Source organism: Haliaeetus albicilla, chromosome 3 (assembly GCF_947461875.1).
Source record: "Haliaeetus albicilla chromosome 3, bHalAlb1.1, whole genome shotgun sequence".
In the NCBI taxonomy this organism is placed as follows: Eukaryota; Metazoa; Chordata; class Aves; order Accipitriformes; family Accipitridae; genus Haliaeetus; species Haliaeetus albicilla.
The window spans coordinates 71,823,661-71,844,065 of NC_091485.1; the positions used below are offsets into that span (position 1 = coordinate 71,823,661).

The window sequence follows — 20,405 nt, forward strand, 5'->3', positions numbered from 1 at the left end:
CATCACTCTGGGTTTTCCTCTTTCACCAGTCTATAAATCTGCATGAAAGTCACAAAAACTTAAGATCGAATATGATTCCACTCTCAGATTGGTTGGAAGTTCTGACGGCCCAGCTGACATTGGGGTGCTGCCCAAACTTTTCAGAAAGGACCGCTCCTACTCAGAAAAAACTCAAACCTAAAGTGCTAAGATAGGAAAGGGAATCCAGAGCACAGAACAATGAAGGGACTTTAGTCACACCAAGGTCCCATCACAGGCCAGTGTCAGAGACAAAAAAGTGCCCACTCTCCTATATCTTACTGTATTACGTGTGATTCCCCTGCTAACACTCCTCCAGGACCATGACTATTTATGTGTCTGCTCCTTGAGTTTGTTGAAGCAGAAAGCAGAGTTAAATATGACTAAAACTTTGAAGAATATTCACCCCTACACACAGGTTCCAAAAATGTAATGAGAATACCCAACCTGTGTCAGCCATTTCTCATGCTTCCAATTAGTGTCAACACAATTGCAGGTAAATGCTTTTCTGCAGAGAACTGTCTACCTATCCACGTCTTTCCTGCCGTATCTTTGAAGCAACATTTATTCATGCTTTGTTTTCTCAGATCAATAGGTAATTGCACACTTGTAAACAATGGGGACACGTAGCTCAAGTGTCATGGTTTAACCCCAGCCAGCAACTAAGCGCCACACAGCTGCTCGTTCAGTGGGATGGGGGAGAGAATCGGGGAAAAAAAGTAAAACTCGTGGGTTAAGAACACTTTAATAGAGCAGAAAGGAAGAAACTAATAATGATAATAACAATAATAAAATTGCAATAATAATAATAATAAAAGGATTGGAAGATACAAAACAAGTGATGCACAATGCAATTACTTACCACTCACCAACCGATGCCCAGTTAGTTGCCCAGTAGCAATCCCCCCAGGCCAGCTCCCCCCAGTTTATATACTGGGCATGACACCACATGGTCTGGAATACCCCTTTGGCCAGTTTGGGTCAGCTGCCCTGGCTGTGTCCTGTGCCAACTTCTTGTGCCCCTCCAGCCTTCTTGCTGGCTGGGCATGAGAAGCTGAAAAATCCTTGACTTGGTCTAAACCTTACTGAGCAACAACTGAAATCATCAGTGTGTTATCAACATTCTTCTCATACTGAATCCAAAACATAACACTGTACCAGCTACTAGGAAAACAATTAACTCTATCCCAGCTGAAACCAGGACAGAAGGAATCGGTTTAATGAGAATATAAAAATGAACCCCTGACTTCTCTCTTCTTGCACAGCCCCACATTTATGTCCTTTCTCTGATTTAAAGAACAACCAGGTGAGGACAGCCAAGTCCCATTCCTTCATTTGCCCAGTTGCACACATGATGATACACATATTCTCTGCAGTTGCAATATTCACCTTGATGCATATGGTATTTAGCATCATCTCCACCTGGTGTTCAGTACTTTATTCCTTCAGTATCATTAATTGTGCTCGTAAAGGAGCAGCAAGGGCCAATTGCTCCCTAAGGGTTGGGGAGCCAGGACCTGAAGGTGACCAAGCCCGGGTAACACCCTCACCAATGGGGCACAATCTCACAGGGCTCTCTGAAGACCTTCTACAGCAGGTCTACCTTGAATTGTTTGTGAAGCTACATCCAAAACCATGAGATAAACATTACTTTTCTGAGGACATGGCCAGCATGCTCTGTATCTCTCCTCCTGCTTCCTGACTCAGTAAAAAAAATAATATTCCACAATGTTTGGTTAAGCCTAGCAATGAAATCAGAAATTTTTCCTGCTTTATTGTGCTAATGAATTTACAGTCCAGATTATCAGCTGCAGATGAGGCACTCTCAGCTCGGTGCAAAGAAAGGGGACTGTAAAAGCCATTGCCAAAAGCCCAACAGCCAACACAGCAATCAAAAGCAGTCAAACACATTCAGGCATCCCTTTACTGCAGCAGTGGAGGAGGCCAGAGACTGATTACTCATGCAAGTGTGTGTTAGCCAGGGCATTTTGTGTTTTCTTTGGATCATATTTAGGGCTGCTGCCTCTACAGATAAAATTCAGAGTAGTCACTTTGTTTTTTCACCACACCAGGAACCAATACTGATTGATGCACAGGGTGACTTTGTGTAAATTTTAGCCAGAGGTCTCTTTTGCTCCCTGATGCCTGGTGGTTTGAAAGCCAGGAAATGTCGCTCAAACCCACTTATGTCTGAACATTAGACGTGTGAAAACACGTGGTAGTTTCCCCTCCATCAGAAGTCTGCACAACTTCCCAACACAATAGGGAAGCTTTCCTCTGCTAGCTGAACTTTAAGAGTTGAACAATTTTTAAACCATTAAGACTTGCAGGAGCCAAAGTTAGGCCACCTCTATTCCCATTCAAAACTAAGCTGTACTGACAAAAGATTTGCTTAGAAGTGTCAGAAGCCCTGTGCAGATGTTATACGGATCCTTTAAATTTTTGGCTTTGCTAACAGCGAATGCTCTTTTGGTTACAGGCACTGAGTCAGTGCAGTAAACAGCACTTCTGAGCCCTAGTCTCAGAACTGGAAGATGTATGGCTATGCAGTAAAGTAAGGAACATAAGAAATCGAAATGAGCAAAATATCCCCAAATAAAGAGTAAACAAATGGAAGGCATGAATAAAATCACAAAATATCATTCACTTCTGCCGCCCAGGACTCCTGAGAGATACACAGACAAGAATAAAACATCTCAGACACGGCAGTGTACCTCTTCATGCAACAGGGAGGCAATGTCTGAATTATAGATATATAAATTATCACTCCAATCTTTAATGATATTGCACACCCTCCACCAGGTCCAATTAGAAAGAACCATGGCTTCCTAGCAGGGAAGTATAAGCTAGCGAAATCTTCCCGGTTTTAGCTCCTATTTTGGAACCAGGACTATACAGCAAACTCATGCGCTTGGCCTTGGTGCAGAACTGTCTTGCCACAAAAAGTAGAAATACCAATGTTAATAATATTATTCTCTTCTTCCAGCTCTGTCCTTTAAATCTCTTATTACGTCTCAAGGTACCGTGGCCTCACTTTGGCCTTCATTTTACACATGTCCTGTGCTCCTTTTGGCTTCTCCCTTTCTGCCTGCATCTAAGGCACAAGCATAAACAGTCCACAAGGGAAAGAAAACGGCTGCAATGCTCACTTTCCAGCTACAGAATAATTCACAGAGGCACAAAAGAGGTTAGTGCTTTACCATCCAAGTCAGCAACGTGGCTACTTGTGTCCAAAGGAGCGGCATGCCAGCCCGACAGCACATCAACTGGTCCCAACCAGCAACCAGGTTTCATTGCTACACCAAGGCGTGCTTTGATAGGAAAGGCAAGATAAATCTGTTCCTCTCCTGCGGAGCATTTCTGTGAAATCCCTGATATAGGTGAACATTTTAACACCGAAGAAGAGTGTTTAGGCCTATTCTTTCTGCTACAGCCAGGCCAAACTTTGAGCAAACACTCGCGGTGCTTGGATGATTTGCAGCGATGAGCATCCACCACAAATGGCAGTAAGAGTAATAAAACCTGCACTGGAGCTACACCTCTACAAATTTGTAAACATTTACAGATTTGCAAAAGAGAAGACAGAACTGACTTTCAGCCACCGGTCCTTGTTACGTCTTCTCTGGCCATGTCATTCAAATCTACATGAGCTTGCAGTTGCTTTTAAATACATATTGTTTAAAACTACTTCCTTAGCCTCAACTTTGTGTAATATTCTGTCAATCCTTTGCTTTATCTACAAATTTTGTCAGCAAAGATTTTGCATTTATGTCCATGGAATTTTTTAATAGCACCAGAACTGCTATATAACCCTTTTACAGTTGCACTAGAAATGATGACTTTCCACTGACACCTGCTACACGAGATCAGTCAGCTCTTAATCCATTGTAGAGTGTTACTTTTTAATGCAAATGTCATTCAATACGCAGTAACAATGCCTAAGAAACAATGTATTATATCTAGGTAGTTACCATATCAACCAAACTAACTCTCCACAGAAAGAAATTAGTTTTGTTAGAGATGACCTCTTTCTCCTAAAATTATAATCCTTGAATAGGGATACATAATAATTCCTATTCTGTAATACTTTATTCACTGGCTTCGACGTCAATTATTTTTTTTTGTGAGTGAGATCAGGCAAACTGTTCTATAGCTATACATATGAATCATTTTTCATTTTTTAATAGCGATACATTATCATCATCTCAAAGTCCCATAATCAGTGTTGTACTATGAAGCTCTATGTATGTAAGCTTGCAGACGACACCAAGCTGAGTGGTGTGGTTGACACGCCTGAGGGATGGGATGTCATCCAGAGGGGATATGACCGCAAAATCCTCCTCTGAATCCTATTTAGCACTGAACAAGCTGACTTGGTTTGTATGAGCTTCTTGTTCAAGGAAGTACAATGTAGTTTTCTGAAAGTGATCTAACTGCAGATAACATCCTTTTTTGTAAGCAAATCATACTGAGATCTGTTTGATGATAATGAGTGATTTAAGCCTCACTTTTACATATCATCCTTTAGAATATTCCCTACAGAAAAATCCCAAAGCTGTCAAATATTTTAAAATTAAAAGAGACAATACGTCTTACAGAGTATATGCACTATAAGAGACATGTCAGAAGAGCATGTCAGCTCAGGAACTTTCACTAGCATTAAATTAATATTAATAACATATTGTCGTGAAACCATAATAATAGGGCTGTGAGTTTGGAAAAGAACAATGTGAATGATCTGATAGTTTACGTCTCTTCGCCTCCAAGCCATTTCAAAAGAAAGTCAGGGAAAAGGGATAGAAAAAAGGGAAAAGCAAAAGCAAAACAGAAAAGAGCAGAGAGAATGAGGCTGGGGGGGGGGAGGAAGGAAGGAAGGAAGGAAGGAAGGAAGGAAGGAAAGAAGGAAAGAAGGGTAAATTAGAGAGAGGAGATGAGAGAGAGGAAAAGGAAAAGAGGAAAAGGAAAGGGAAAGGCAACAGTAAAGGCAAAGGCAAAGGGAGAAGTGCTAGTTTGACACACAAGATTCATTTAGGGTCTATAAACATACAAACAGAGCAATGACTTTGCACTGTAGTGGGCTATTAAATCTGTCAAACTCTTCCTTGAAACTGAAGCGAGACAGATTGAAACCATAAGGCACTTTTTCCTTTCTGACAGTTCCTTTTTCCACCTCTGGACTGGCTTATATGAGGAGGACACGAGGCTCTCCCTCCGCTGAGGGAGACCCAGCCTGCGCATACATCTGCCTCGGGGCTGAGCAATAACTCAGCCAGACCCACCGGGGCAGGTCACGCGTGGGGGAACGGCACAGCCCGCAGTGCCGCAGGACCCCACGCTGGTGGACCGTGGTGTTCCCCCCTCACCCCGCAGGTTTACGAATCTCCATTTCTATATGTACCGTAGGAAGAGCAAAATGATTGGAAGGACTGCCTTCTCCATGAGTCCAATCTGAGTAGCTGTTTCCCAAAATACCCTTTTGAAGGCAACTCCCTCACTTGGAAAGTTTGGTTAAAGTCACGGCATCGTGTCTGTTATAGCAAGCCCTGGCCAGGAACGGTGTGATCCTGCTGCCCCTCAGGGCTTTCTATTGAGAAATCTGCCCTGTAAAGTGCTAAACACAAACCCCAGTTGCCAGCCCTCCATCCTTTTGTCCTTAGGACTTTGCTGAGACAGTTTCTTCATTTTCATTTTTATTCTTTCAAGAATAAGTAAGCCCTCAGCTGCCAAGGGCTCCTCCAGGGACTTGTGTATAATGAATGCTGAACACGTGTAGCTGTCAAGTTACACAAGAATAAAGTAGAGAGGTGAGACTAGAAACACAAGAAGGTTAAAGCAAACGTTATTTATTACCATGTTTCTTTTTTTTTCCCAAAGTGAGAATTTTAGGATTCCAGAATCTCAGCAGCACCCAGTGCATTGCCAGACATTCAGCTACTCTCTGCATCTCCACCATTATTCCATTCCCATAATAGAAAGTCTCCACTTTCTCTCAAAAAGCGTGATATTCCCAACCTAAACATTTCAGTTGTCTCATCTGCTCTTTAGACCACCATAACTTCTGTCCACGGGTAAGGAAATAGTCTGGCAAATGCAGGCTTCATTAAAAGCTGTCTCCTAAAATTTTAGACCAGACTTTAAAATATTTGCAAGGAATAACTATTCTTTAAACACTGTCCAAAGATGAACACTGAACCGTGTGTACTTTTCAGAGCTAAACAATAATAACCTTGCAAGAAAGAGAGATTTAGGGGATTTGGGGGGAGGGGAGGGGGCACCTGTACGGAGCAAGCTTCTTTTTTCATGCAGTTAATATTGCAAATTTTTTCTACATTGAAACAACTTTTCCCATTGAAGCCTACACTTCTACACTTAAAGGGGAAGGGCCTGGTGAGAATTTTTTTTTCTTAAAGTTAAGAAGGTTTCATGAAGGTAGTTTCTCAGAGGAGCTTTCTCAGACCCCATTAGCTCTGCTCTTCAATTACTTAGATGGTTTGCTGTGCAGCAGTTCCTCCAGCACACTTAACTCCCTGCAGTCAGCTGATGACAAAAGTGACTCCTATATATAGCACTACCTTTATTTGTCCTTTTTTTTCTTTTATAAAACATTGTACCATTATGGTACATTGTACCATTGTACCATGGACCATTATGAAGCCTCAACATTGAAGGGGTTTTTTTCCCACTCTTTTAAAAATACTTTTTCTTTTAAAAGAATACCTCCACGCTCTGCCCATATTCACTAAACACTTTTTGCAAATGTTCATTGTCAGATATTCTTTCCCAGCGAATGAACTGAACCTTAAAGTGCCACCCACCCTTGGAAACAAATTCATAAGGAAAAAAACTGGCTTATTTTTCAACTACAGTGGTGGCACTGACAGTGTAATGATACTGCAATTGCTTCTACACTAACATTACAATTTGTAGCAAGGTGTAGGTAAAACAGAGCATCACAGCAATTACATGATTCCACCTTGCAGTTTAATGCCTTATGCAATTCTCACTTCCCTTCTGAAATCACACTGTATCTTCACACTGTGAACTTTAAAGTCCATCAGTGCCAGGAAAATCACTTGTTCACGGCCGCTGCAGCCAAGGTGGATTCTGCCTTTTTCCCTTCAAATAATGCCTACATTGATTATGGATGAGGGTTCCATATTTGCACACCAAGGCACTCTGTCACCACAGTGATGGGCCTCATAAATTCTCACGATGAAATAGAAAGGGAATTACAAACCCTCCCCACAACACAGCTTATAGACTGAGCAAACACAGCTACAGCCCACCCTGCTCCTCATAATATCCCAAGGCTGTCACATTTTTCCACTGAAACGTTATTCTACAAATGCACCAACACCCAGCTGAATTACTCTCCAGACTCCCCTGGCTGCGGAGAAGGTCCCAAGTGACTGCAGTGGGAGTGTAGGTAGCAGCATTCGCAGGGCTCCCCCCTCTTTATCAGCACACCAGCCAGAAAATGTGATTCTTTGAGTAACCACAGTGCCCGGCACCGGTCAGTAGATGGTATATTCCACACAGAGGGCAAGCAAAACTACTACTAAGTATTATACCCCAGAGAGCATTCATCCAACATATATTTAAGGTCCCAGGCAAGAGGATGCTCTTCTTTGGCTCCTTCTATAGGAACAGAGAAGCAAGGCTCCTTCAGAGGGCAACTCAGAGCAGAAACCCAATTTAGGCGCCCTGATTTACCCCCGAAAAAGCTACTCCCTTCCTATTGTTACAGGGGGAACCTAAGGACACATGGTTCCCAAGTTAGACATCTATCAAAGGCACCACAGTTACATCCATCCAATTAAAACAAGCATGGTTGGGTGCATTCCTGGGCACTGAGGCCAAGGCATGTTCAAGACCATGTCCATGCTAACAAATGGTCTCAGCCTCCAAAACAAGGCAGCTGCTGACCATGAACACTCCCTGGCATGTTATAAGTACCCATCTGGGCCCTAGAAATGTTCCGACAGAGCGTTAGCTTGCCTGGGCCAAAATGTGCCAGACACCGGTGCAGATGAGTGCATTACACTGCCCAGGAACGCTTCTGGCCACATTTACGGTTACTAGTCTAGGTAAAGCCTGTAAATATCATCCTTTGCTAAGAGCTCTGTAATAAAGATCAAAAAGAGCCTCTTGGTCAAAAATGCTAAATTCATTTTATGGTCACAGGTCACCAATTTTTAAATGCATTCAGTTCAAACCAGAAAGTGGGAAAGGGTTTGAGTGCACAGCCAAGAAAAGTTGTATCCTATTTAAGTAGGGACAGGGGAAATACAGGGAGTTCTGGCATTTGCAAAACACTTGAAGTCCTTTTGAAGGTGAAAAAAGAAAAAAAATGTTAAATTCTTTTCCTATACTTTGCTTCCTGTCCTGCCTCACTTACACAGGAATTGTTCACATAAATGTGAAAAATATTGTTTTCCCCACAATGTGGCAGGCTGTGCTATGAATTAATGCCACCTTCTCACCCTGGATCCAAGCCTTTCTCTCTTCTCCTTTTGTCACCGTCCACTGTCTTTTTTATTTCTCATTTCTGCCCGTCCCATGCTCTGGATCTTGATTCCAAAAAGGACCATCCTACTACAGGTACTCACACCCCAACATCACACATGAAGTGACAACTACAGAACCCCACCAAGACAGGGAATGCTGAACAGCCCAACAGCCCTATGTCTAGGTTGATACCGTACTCTAACCCTTAGCCCATCTTCAGATGTCCTTTAAAATTTCCTAGAGAAGCTCCTGAATCTTGGTGAGGACTCATCTTTCCAAGAGATACCTACACTGCAGGATTAACTGATAGCCTCTCCCTCTCTAACACACCCCCAAAAATGCAAGAAACTTGTTGGACGGCTGACAGCAGACATATTGTCAAGAGGACTGATGTAATTAGCACCATTTAAGTGAGCAGCATACAGAATTAATTTGCACGTGCTCCCACAGGGAATAAATGGCACTATGGGAACTATGAATATAGCATCAGGCCTCAGCACTTCCAAGCTAATTTTCTTGTGTCTGCCCCTAAACAAATACACAGACTGTGTGCCAAGGAGCTTGTCGGCAAACAGCACAAGGTTTTGAGGAAAGCAATTAGCAGCTGCAGTGCTTTCCACCCAGGCTGTGAGCTGACTGCTACTCTGGGGCATGAGTCCACCCCTTTCTCTCCGGTTCTCCCATCTTGGGAAAGAGGTGAAGCTTCACCGTGCAAAGCGTGCTTGATCCCAGTGAACCGCAGGGTTTCTCCTGACTGGCCAATCGTTGCCTTAGCAGATAAATCGCCATGAAAATGTCTTCATGCTGATGACCCATAAAATACTCAACAGGACGACAGTATGGAGTTGAGTTGGAGCACATCCTCCAGGAGCCAGCAGCCACAGCGACAAGCCCTTTCCCAGCGGCTGCTCTATGGGCACAGATGGACCATGTCACTCCTGACCCAGCTACTGAGCTCCTTGGGATAATTTTAGCTGCATTCGCTGCCTGTACTTCATAGGTTAAAGACAGCAGGGTGCTGCATGGCTGAGAAAGTTTCCCGTTTGTCTCGTCTCAGGTGAAGAACAAGGATTAAAGGTACTAGTCAGCTGGCTGTGGGAGGACAAAGCTACACCACCTACCAAAGTGAGGATCCCTGAAGTGCAGGAAGAAGAGATCAGCACATAGTGCCTCTCTAGGGATGTAGATGAGGATGAATAGGCTGTGGATAGCAACAGAAAGCATTCCAGGGAGACTGTCTAATCTGCTGACCGTCTCATGGCTGCGGAACTGCCAAGCATCCGAAAATTCCTTTGTTCTCGCTCACCTTCACACTCATGAAGTTTTATCAAATAAGGCTTTTCTCTTCCTGGATTTTGCACCATTGGATATGGATCAATTCCAATATCTATCAATGTAATGAACAAATGAGACTTCTATCATCCGTAAGAAAAGCTGAACTGAAACACCTGTGCTTTACACTCCTTTAAAAACTTGTAAGGATCAATACTACATGTGCAAGTGTCGATGTAGAAATAGGAGGAGAAGCATCTCCACCAACAGAAGTGGATCTGTCTTATCTCTTTTCATGTGCTGTTAAACAAGTCGTATGGAAGCAAAATTTTGCCAGCAGCAAATTTCACAACAGGGAGATGGTAGCAAGAGTAGCGAAAAAAATGCTAAATCTCTTATAGCAATGGCTCGTTTTAAGATGGACTCAAATGTTGCAAAAAGCTATTGACACAAGAGAGAAGATTTTTTTTTTTCATTTGGTTTTTAAAGTAGCAATTCTGTGTTATTCCTGTAATTGAAACAACTGAGATTAAAAATAAACTCAATGTGAAGCTTCGGTAGGTTGGCTCTCACTGAATAGGAACATTACAATATTTTTGCTATAAAACCCCATCAATCTCACTTGCACTCGGCATTCATGAAAGGCACATTCCCCAAATGAGCCCAACGGAGCGGTACAGCTACAGAGCTGCCGAAGCCATCAGTTCCCACTGCTGGATGGAGGTAGAAGCCAGTCTGTCCATTATCCTCCCATGTGCCACAACACAGCGGCAAGAGCATAGAGCCTCCTAATCTGTGTGATGTCAAAATGGTGAGGTGCCCAGTTAGGGTTTATAACTGATTTTTAAAAAGCAAATCCTGAGAAGATTGAAAACTTTAATTTATTTGTTAAATTGCTATGAAAACAACAGCTTCACCAGAGTAATAATAAGAAATCCAGGTATGGCATTCTGTTACTTCAGAGTAGTTACAAAAGTGAATTAATTAGAAGCAACTTGGTTCAAAGCTGGAGCCTTTACAGCTGATCAATAAATATACACTGGTTGTACTCAAATAACTTTCAAGAGAGAATATAGCTCAAGGACATGTTTAAGAGGGACTCTGACTGGCATTACTCTTCTGGTGTAATTACATCACTGCAAATTGAACAGTATCGTCTTCCACGTGGGTATTTTGGGGGGCTAACTGTAACAGTGGCTTTGCAACTCGAACCAACAGCAATATAATTATATCACAAGAGCAAAGCAAGGAAATTTCCAAATAAATATAAGGCTTGACTCTGGTTAAGAGCTTGTTTTTGTTTTGTAAAGAATTGTAACATCACCTTTGCAAAATAGAGGGGGGTTTAAGATAAATAAGTGATTTTAGTTTCCTCTTAGGAGAAGCCAGGATAAATTAACATCCTGGCAGAAGGGCCTGGATGCACTTCAGCAAACTCAGCAGTTTGCCTGGTTGCAGTCCACATCCTTGCACTACCTGAATTTGACCTTTCATGGGCAAGACGCTGAACTGGCCACACCGAGACAGAAGGTAGCAGTGGGCATGTGCAAGGCCCCATCACCAACTGGAGAAACCAATGCGACACTTCTTTGGTGGTAGAGCACTTCGGAAGAGATTCTTTAAGGGCAAACCATCCCTCTGATAACCTTCATGGGGATAAACCTTGGGGACACCAATGGAAACAGTGTAGGGATTAAGTGATTGATCATGTGAGAACAAGGGCTTGTCCCAGACTGGGTACCACCACAAGCTGTCGGCTTTCAGAGCTCAGTAAACTCTCTGGTTCTGCCTTCCAGTACGCTACAGAGTCCAGCTGGAAAAAGACATTGTGCAAAATGACTGAAGGATGGCAGAATCAAGCCCAGTGCCTGCTTCCTTACATGCAAAGAGTTTAAAAGGGTCATTGACATCGACGTTTGGCATCTTTACAGATTTAAAGACCTTTAAGGGACTATCTGGGTTTTACAGCTCTCAAACACTTTAAAAAAAGCTAGGCTGAAAGCATTGGGTTCACTTCTGACTTGTGTTTGGAAAGATAACTTCAGTCCAATATTAATTTTATCCAAACAGCTTTATCCACCTGCCAGTTCCCATACTTTCTAAGGAGGTTTGCATGAGATCTGGGGGCTTCACTCCCATGGGCGCTTGCAGGAATCTCTCCTCTGAAGAAGCAGAGGAGCAGCCGAAAGAAAAGCAAGTAAGTGGAAAATGCTTTTGAGGGCATCTGCCCCCTCCTCTCTCTGCTACACAAAGGATGTTACAACTGGAGCCTGGAAAGCAAGCGCTTGGGGGCTATAAATCAAAGCAGGCACAACCTGAGCTCTGTTCCTTGAGCCAGGTGCACACAGTTCAAATGCATTCTTCCTCTTCCTTTCCCCTCCTACAGAGGTTTCCCCACTCAAAAATGTCAATCGCTCATTTTTAAGGAGAAAAAGAGAGGTCTGAAATGATGCTTCAGACAAGACAACTCTGCAAGAAGGGGAGAGGGAGAGAATCAAGCCAGAGTACAAAAAGGAAACAATTCAAGAGACAGAAAGCATGCAAGTATCAATCAGCAGCCCTGCCTTTTCTGAATACTGCGGTCTTTATTCCACACTAAGAGCCTATCCGTGCCAGAAAAGCTCCCACTTATCAAGCCCTGTGCCATACTACAGGACTGCGATACTGTGCAATACATCTGTGCCATCATATTCATGTATTTGAAATCAAATTGTGTTATTCTTCTGCTAGTCTGCCAGCAATACAACCCAAGCCTCCACACAGACATGCCAGGATGAGTTAATGCTGTAAAAGTTTCAGCTACACAGCCACAAAAGGTACACCGCAGTGTGAATCAGTGCCTCCAGAGGACCCACAAACTCAGCACATGATTGTACCCATCTCCGTGGTTCCTCTCTAGGGAGCCGAGCATGCTGACTCTCTGAAGGGCAACATGGTTTGCACCAATTTTTTTAAATGTATTAAGCAACTGACATTTTGAACTAAAACCAGAACTTCTTCACTTTGCAAAAAAAAAAAAAGATCGAAATAAGACATTTTAATAACTTCAAAATTTTTTCCAGTCCCTCTCCATCACCCAAAACTTATCTAAATTGGCTTTTCCCAGGAAGTTTCAATATTGATGAATTAGCATTTTCCCTATGACAGGCATTTAACTAAGAGGTCCCAAACCAATTCTGAGGTTTCTTTTCCCACACAATGTAAAGTCCGCAAGCCCATGCATGCAGGGGTACATGGTATGGGAGGTGGCTAATTTTACCTGCTGCCAGTTAGAAACGAGAGATTTGAAATTGGTGTTTAAATCAGAAATAAACTAAAACTTGCAGGCAGAAGTACAGTATTTCAGCTCAAGAACCTCTGATGAGTCCTGAAGGGCAACTTTTAGCAATTGCTCATCCTGCATGCTCCTCCCCAGTCTGAGAAGGAAAGCAGTTTCAGAAAAGCTCTTACAGACTCAAGAAAGGACACGTTTGCTGTCGTCAAATGCCTCAGCAGCAGCTCAGCAGAACTGGTCTGTAGTGAAACCGATCTCCAGAAGGTGTCCTTGCAGAGTCACCGCACATTTTAAAGCACTGATTCCCACAGGTTTGGTGTTGTGTTTCTTTTTTTTTTTAATTTGCACAACCCTATTTTTTTTTTCAAGGACCCCTGCATTTCAAATTTAGGCTGAGTAACAATTCCTTTTCTTCTTTCTGGACCTTTTTTTTTTCCTTAAGTGGTGCTTCTGCAGAACATATACTGGGATGTGCTGCATTAGCTGGGGCTATGTAGCTGTGAAGTGGGATTTCACGGTCAGCTCCGCATCCTCAGTCTGCCTCACCCAGCGTGGGGGTCCACTGTGATCCCCTTCAGCACAACCCACCGTGTCTTTCCGTGGGCCAGCTCACCTCTGTTGGCTCCAGCATGGCACTGGGTCCATACAGTCATGCAGCCTCAGAACCCCCACTGCTCTATGCCTTTGTACAGTGCTAAAACAAAGCTGCTCTTCTTTCACCAAAGAGCCACACAGGCACTGAGAACTGGGCGGTCTCTACTGCTTTAATTTATCTTTTTTCTTCCTATCGCATCTATTATCTCAGATATTGCTGCCCCTTTCTGCATTAGCACAGAGGCAGATTATTAATAGTATAGTCGATACCTAGGAAAGTAATTCTTGGAGTTCTTTAGCACTTATTTCCCACACTTTATACAGAGTGTGTTGGGCACAAAGCAAAATAAAAGCAGGGAGGAGCAGGGACAGAGCTTGGCTGGGATGTTTATGTGTCTCTATACACAAAGAGGGCCCAGCTTGAAGGGCTCACAAACACCTGGCAAAGGACAGGGCAATCAGATATAGTTTTTATCAGGGAGCACTACAGAAAAGCATTCCTGCAGAAAGCTCCCTGAGCGTCATTCCCAGTTGCCCATAAGATCCAGAAGCAACAGGGAAGGTGTGTGGGTGCGTGCTAGAGAGGTTAGACAGTGATGCAACTACTGATCAATGCAGAGCTGTTATTTGTCCTGGATCGGAGCATTTGTCCCTCATGGGCTATGGGAAAGTAGTATCACAGCTTTACCTGCTAGAGAAGTTGCCTATTCAGTGAGGTTTGGCGTGCAGTTATGCATTACCAATGAAGATGGAGAACTGGAAGAGGAGCTAATGTTATCACAGGGACTGCAATGCCTAAGTTACCACCTACCTTTGCGGGCTGGATTCCTCCTCTCTTAAAGAGACACTTGAGCCTTAACTGAGTGTGGCAAAGGTTTGTGCATGTTTACCTGACCTAGTTTGCAGAGGTACAGCCTTGGGGAGTGGACGGAGATCGCAGGAGAATGAGTTTGTGCTTGCAGAAGTGTATCAGGGCACATGCTGGGCTGGGACTTTCTATGTGAAAGAAGGAACAGTGATGAAATCTGCTACAAGATTATGGCTAGACACATTAAAGCTTTTCATTAGCATTTTCTGATAAGATTATAAATATCCTGTATAATTGCCATTAGCTAGAGTGGCCAAAAGCATGAAGTGGCAAAAAGTATAAGTTCATTATAAAAATTATGCAGAATACACATGAGAGGGGAATGCAGAGGATGGAAAATAGAGCTAAGGAAGTTAATCCACTTCTTAAAAAAAAAACTTTTAATAACTCCAAAACACACCCCACAAGTCCCAGTGTGGACCGGTTGGCCCTTTGCCACCTTCTACTTCAGGGCAATGGAAAGGGGATCCATCGGCTCAGCAAATACCGCCGGCGAACAAAAGCCCCGCTGCCAGGATTTGTTGGCACCGGCACCATTCCCACGCATCGCCCCACATCCCCGCCGGAGAGCAGGATTGCGTACGACAAGCTTAGTCCAAGCGTCCCTGCCTGGCACCAGCACCCGGAGCTTTGTCCTCTTCCCCTCCCCGTTTCCCCCCGGGTTTTTTCGGAGGCCTGAGTTGTCTGAACCATCCAGGGGGTTCCCTCGCACACCGAGCTGACCTCATTGTGCTCTGCCCCAGTGAGCACAACTAATAACCACGGCTCGCCTCCTTTAATTGAGGCTCTGAATAACCAAGAGAAAGTACCAACCCCTCCGACAAAGGCAAAGCTACCCTCTACCGCAGAGCCCGGCTGCCACTCACACAGGTCCGCGCTGGTATTTCACAAAAGCTGGTCTATTTGCATGGAAAGCGGCTATCACAGAAACCAGCTACGAGCAAACGGAGGCCAGCATGAATTCCAAGGAAGTCCCCGTGGCAGAGAGCATGTCTCGCTTTCCGCACCCCACGCTTGCCGAGCGCCAGCGGCTTGGCTAAGTTATTCTATCCTGCAACAGGATTTTCTAAGCAGCTGTGGAAGCCCAGAGGACCGACATACATGCTGGTGATGGAAATTACTGCAAACCAGAGGGTGTTTTTCAGCTCGGAATACAAAACAGATCGGCTTTTCTGCAGGCACTGCTAAGAAAAATACTAATTAGTGCTAAGCGTGGTGATAGGCCAACTCTCTTGCTTAGTAACTCATTCATTAGAGTGAAATTAATCTGGATGTAGATCAATGTAAATGAGTGCAGAATGTAGCTGGATGTTTTGTTTTGCAAACACCTGTCTGCTGCTGTTGCTGATAGCTGAGAAACAAAGCTAAAAGTGCAACATAGGAGACCACGAACTAAGCCCTATCCCAGATGACCAAGGCCTGCTATGAAACAGCAATGTGTCCCGTTACGGCTGCTAGCCCCCAAAACTCAGTCTGAGGATGCAGAGGCATTCAGGTAAACAGAGATTCATCTAGATAAGGCTCACACAGAATTATTGGGGAGCAAAGGAAGGAGGCAGGAAAGGCAGCATGCCCCAAGTTCCCCACGTGGAGAGGTCAAAGACAGCCTTGGCTTGGTAAACAGTGAGAAACCCTTATATGTAATACATCACATTCTTCGCTTTGGCCATGAGGTTCCAGAGCTTCTGTATTTCACTGGGCTCCTCATCCCAGCAACGTCTCAGATTAGACTTCACAGTTTACTGTATGAAACCCAAACCCACATAGAAGAAGACACCATGAAGGACGTGATGTGCATAAGGACTACTTACAAACCTGATAGCTGTGCCGCTAACGAAAAAATGATGACAGCATTCAGGACTACCTGAGGGAACCCCCACCCACACCCCAAAATAGCGTAGTATGGCCCAACACTTCCATACTCAAAGATCTCATCTGCTTTACAGTGCTCAACACCTCTATATTTCTCTACAAACCAAACTCATTCTTTGGCCAGGAGGGCAAGAAGGCAGAGCCAACCTATTCTCCCCACTCCCATCCACCCAAAAAAAGGACACTACATTCCCGCTCCCTGTTAGGGAAAGGTTCCCAGCCTGGGACTGTGCTATTCCCTGATCCATGTCTGGTCATTGTTCAGAAAAAAGCTCATTAGCACAGAGTGAACCCATCCTACCGAGCGTCCCATGGGCTATGGTGGGACAGTGCCAGGGTCCGGGCCTTGTCCTGGCAGTGGTGTAGCTTCCAAGGGCCTGTGTAAACACAACACATCCCTTTGGGTTGCATTTCTCCTTGTCCCACTGCGTGTGCACATGTAGAGTCGGGCTCTTCATCACTGCTCCTCAGCACAGTCATCCGCAGAGAAGGATGCCTTATTTAATGTGGTTGCTTCAAACCCAGAGCCCACTCTAAGCTATCTAGAACCAGTGGGGATGTGGTTGAGTTACTCCAGCACTGATTACAATGGAGTACAAAGGAGACAAGTACGTGTTAAGTCCTTATGTACCAGTGGTAGCTACTACTCGTAGCTTAAGCTTCACCAGGACCTTGCCTTAAGCTACTAGCGGTAGCTGTCCTGGCAGACAAGAGAAGACACAGGCAGAACGTCTTCCAGATGACAGTGATTCCGTCCTACAAAGGCCTACACAGGAACACTTTTTTGGGCAGGACATGTTTTTATATGACATATGGTGTCATAGAAAGAGGGAATTTTCATGTAAGAAGTAAGACAATGCAGGACCGAGTCCTTTCAAAGTTAGACTTGATCCATCTTGGACCTTTTCTTTCCTAGCCATCCACTAGTCATCACATCATTAGCTTCACAGTAGAACTGACTGTCTTTATAATGATGAGTCCCAAGGCCAGTTCTTCTTGAATTGTTCCGCCACTGCATCCCTGGGAAGCAGACAAGTCAGAGGGAGCGATATGGACCCAGCGCTCCTGGTGGGAAAGTGAGAGCTTGCCCTCTGTCGTGACCACCAGCATCGGCGTCTGCCCTCTTTCCCTATAAGTGTTAGATGTGTGGAGTTGTCTTCTGTGCCCGTAACTGCCTCAGCATTAGTTACTGAGAAACATCTTGGCAGCCTTCCAGGCCGCCACACAAGAAAACCACTCTATTGCCTTATGGACAAAGTCTTCAATTTGTCTCTAATCATCTCCGTTAGAGCACAGTTTGCCTTCTAATCAAAGGACATGTTTTCCATTTTTTTCTTCTTCCCATCTTCCACACATGCCAGGGCCAAGATGCTGCAAACAACCCTGTACATATAGACACTTATAGATTTAAATGTCCCTCCCACCAGGGTCTGAAAGTTTGGAGTCTAAAAGAGAGATACTCTGGTGGATCTTCTGCTAGGAGAAGGCATAGGCAAATATATTGGTGATCTCTCAACAAAGAGCTTTTTTCAGCTCGCTCTGTCAGATTCACAGATTTTACGGCTAAAGAAAACTATGACCAGCATTAAGGCCTCTTGTACAGGACATCAGACATCTCGTGTCCCACAGCAATATCTGCTCGTTTGGAAATTAATCTCTCCTTTCTCAGGAGAAAATGCTGCTAAAGCCAGCAGTTTGAGGCTGAGCTGAACAAGACCACACCTCTTACAAAGGCATCAGCCTGCATTTTAGAGAAGCCAGAGGAACACACTCTAGCATCACCCTTGGTGATCTTGTTCCAGTGATTAACTATCCTCAGAGTTAGGAAAAAATGAATTTTACATGCCCCTTGAGATGCAACCTTTAGTTTCCACTTTTGTCTTGCTGAAGGGATTCAGACAATCAGTGTGCCATACTGTTTTTCAAAGTGTTTATAGTCTGGTTTGTAGTGCAGAGGTTATGGTCCACTCAACAATTCCCATAAGTGCAACCAGTGTTAACATCGCCGATGGGCCCACTGTTTTCCTGTTTCCATAGTTCTCCAAAGGCATGATGGGCACTGATGGGCATATCTCCTAATATATTATTCCACAGGTGGTTTGGGAATTTTGGTCATTAGCAATACCAGTGTTTAATGTAGCATGAATTTTCTAAGTCAGCGCAAGGTCATTTACAACTCCAAATAAATGAGTAATTTAAAGGTAAGATTCAGATTCAGCCCAAAGCAAAGAGTGATACACTAAACAGTCTGGCAGTCTTGTTCTAAGGGAAGTATATTTTAAACTGTTTCCTTAGACTAAGGTAACTAAAAAACCCACAATGTCCATTCTTTTAATCAGAATATGTTACTGAGATCATGTTTCTCCAAATATAATAAAGGTAAGAGGCTCCAGAGAGACCACACAATCCTTTTAGCAAACATTGAGAGCATAAAGAGAGAATGGCAGTATTATCTCTGGCAGTGAAGTTCTTCTGATGAAAGGCCAGATTCATCCCTGGTCAGAAACAAGTCTTGAATCAGGAGGCAGATTCACACCTGCTGTAACCACTGAGAAGAATGAATTCGGACCTATACATAGAAAACAGAGGCGAGAGACTAGACTGTGGGCACACCTTCACTTTTGATTTGAAGGAAGGGCTGGGCAAGCAATAGCTAAGGACAGGACAGTGTTTCAACTGGTCTATACTGGACCAGTGCCGGTACCATGTCCACAGCACCATGGCTCTCTTCACATCTTGCACAAATACTGAGCAAGCCCAAGTTTTCATCACAAAGTATCTGTCCAGACAAACATAAAGCTGCACGTGTAGATCCAATCTATTATTTGCATTAACTACCTTATACATGTAGCTAAACTGCTAAATGTAATTGCTTTTGAATTAACATTGCCATGGTGTACCTTACTAGAATCACTTTGTGAGCTGGCCCATTTCAACTAAGAGAGCATCCACCTCCCACAGTTGGATTTCATCTCTTTATGCTTCACCTTCATTGAAAAGAGCTGCCATAGCAGAATGAGCATATCCAGCAGGGAAGGTTAAATGCTGCTAGGCAGAATCGTAGGGCAGTAAGCACTGTGTTACGTTTTCCTTTATGAAAGTTAACATTAAACACTTCTTCACACTATCACCCTAGCACAGTTCCTCCTCAGCTACAAACCCAAAAGTGTAGGGACAATCAAACTTATCATGCAGCCTAATGTTTCAGACAGAAAGTGACATGAAAAGCTCCACCTAAGAGCAGGAAAACACGCAGACACAGGTTTCTCTTTACTGACTTCAGCTGCTTTTTTCATAGGTCCTACCAACCCTAGGGAAATCATCCACAACGTGTCAAAAAAACTAACACCAAAAACCCAACAAAAAATACAGAAATAACTAGACAATTATAGATACATTGCAGATACATGCCTACATTCTCCACTTTCCCATCTAAAATTATATAATTAAACATCTACTGATTTAATGAAAACTCAGTCTGTACTGTTCTGAAATTAGGACACTTCTCTCCCCCCATGGGAGCACAGATCCACCCAGCATGAATAGCATGTTTAGCCACCCCTGTGGTTTCCATTCCCCAGATTTTATTTGCTTTTACTGAAAGAAAATCACTTGATTCACTTCCAGCTAAATATATATATAAGTATATATATACATTAAAATATAGTGGATGCTATAAAAAGAACTGGATGCAGAACAGGAGAAAAGAAAGGATGCTGGATAGAGCCTGTACTCCAAAAGAGGCTAATTTCAAGGTAGGATTTGTGGAGGATGCTCAAGTCCATAGGAGATGTGGAGTCCCACACCAGGGACTCCAGTCACCAGTGACCACCAGGATGGGCTCATACCCACAAGCAGATGACCAGCCAGCACCTTCCACTTCGTGACTCGATCAATACCTCATCTCCTGCTCAGTTTGAAACCTCTAATCACAGGCAGTGGCTCCCTGGGCAAAGCAGATGAAGGGGGGAGCACCCTTGGTACCCTCAGCCCCATTGC

The 20,405-nt window shown here is 43.8% G+C and overlaps 1 protein-coding gene across 1 annotated transcript in view; it reads right to left on the reverse strand.

Annotated features, from left to right (window-relative positions):
• COL22A1 (collagen type XXII alpha 1 chain) overlaps positions 1–20,405 on the reverse strand; it is a 209,309-nt gene that overhangs the window by 167,183 nt on the left and 21,721 nt on the right. The gene's annotated exons all lie outside the window — the stretch shown is intronic.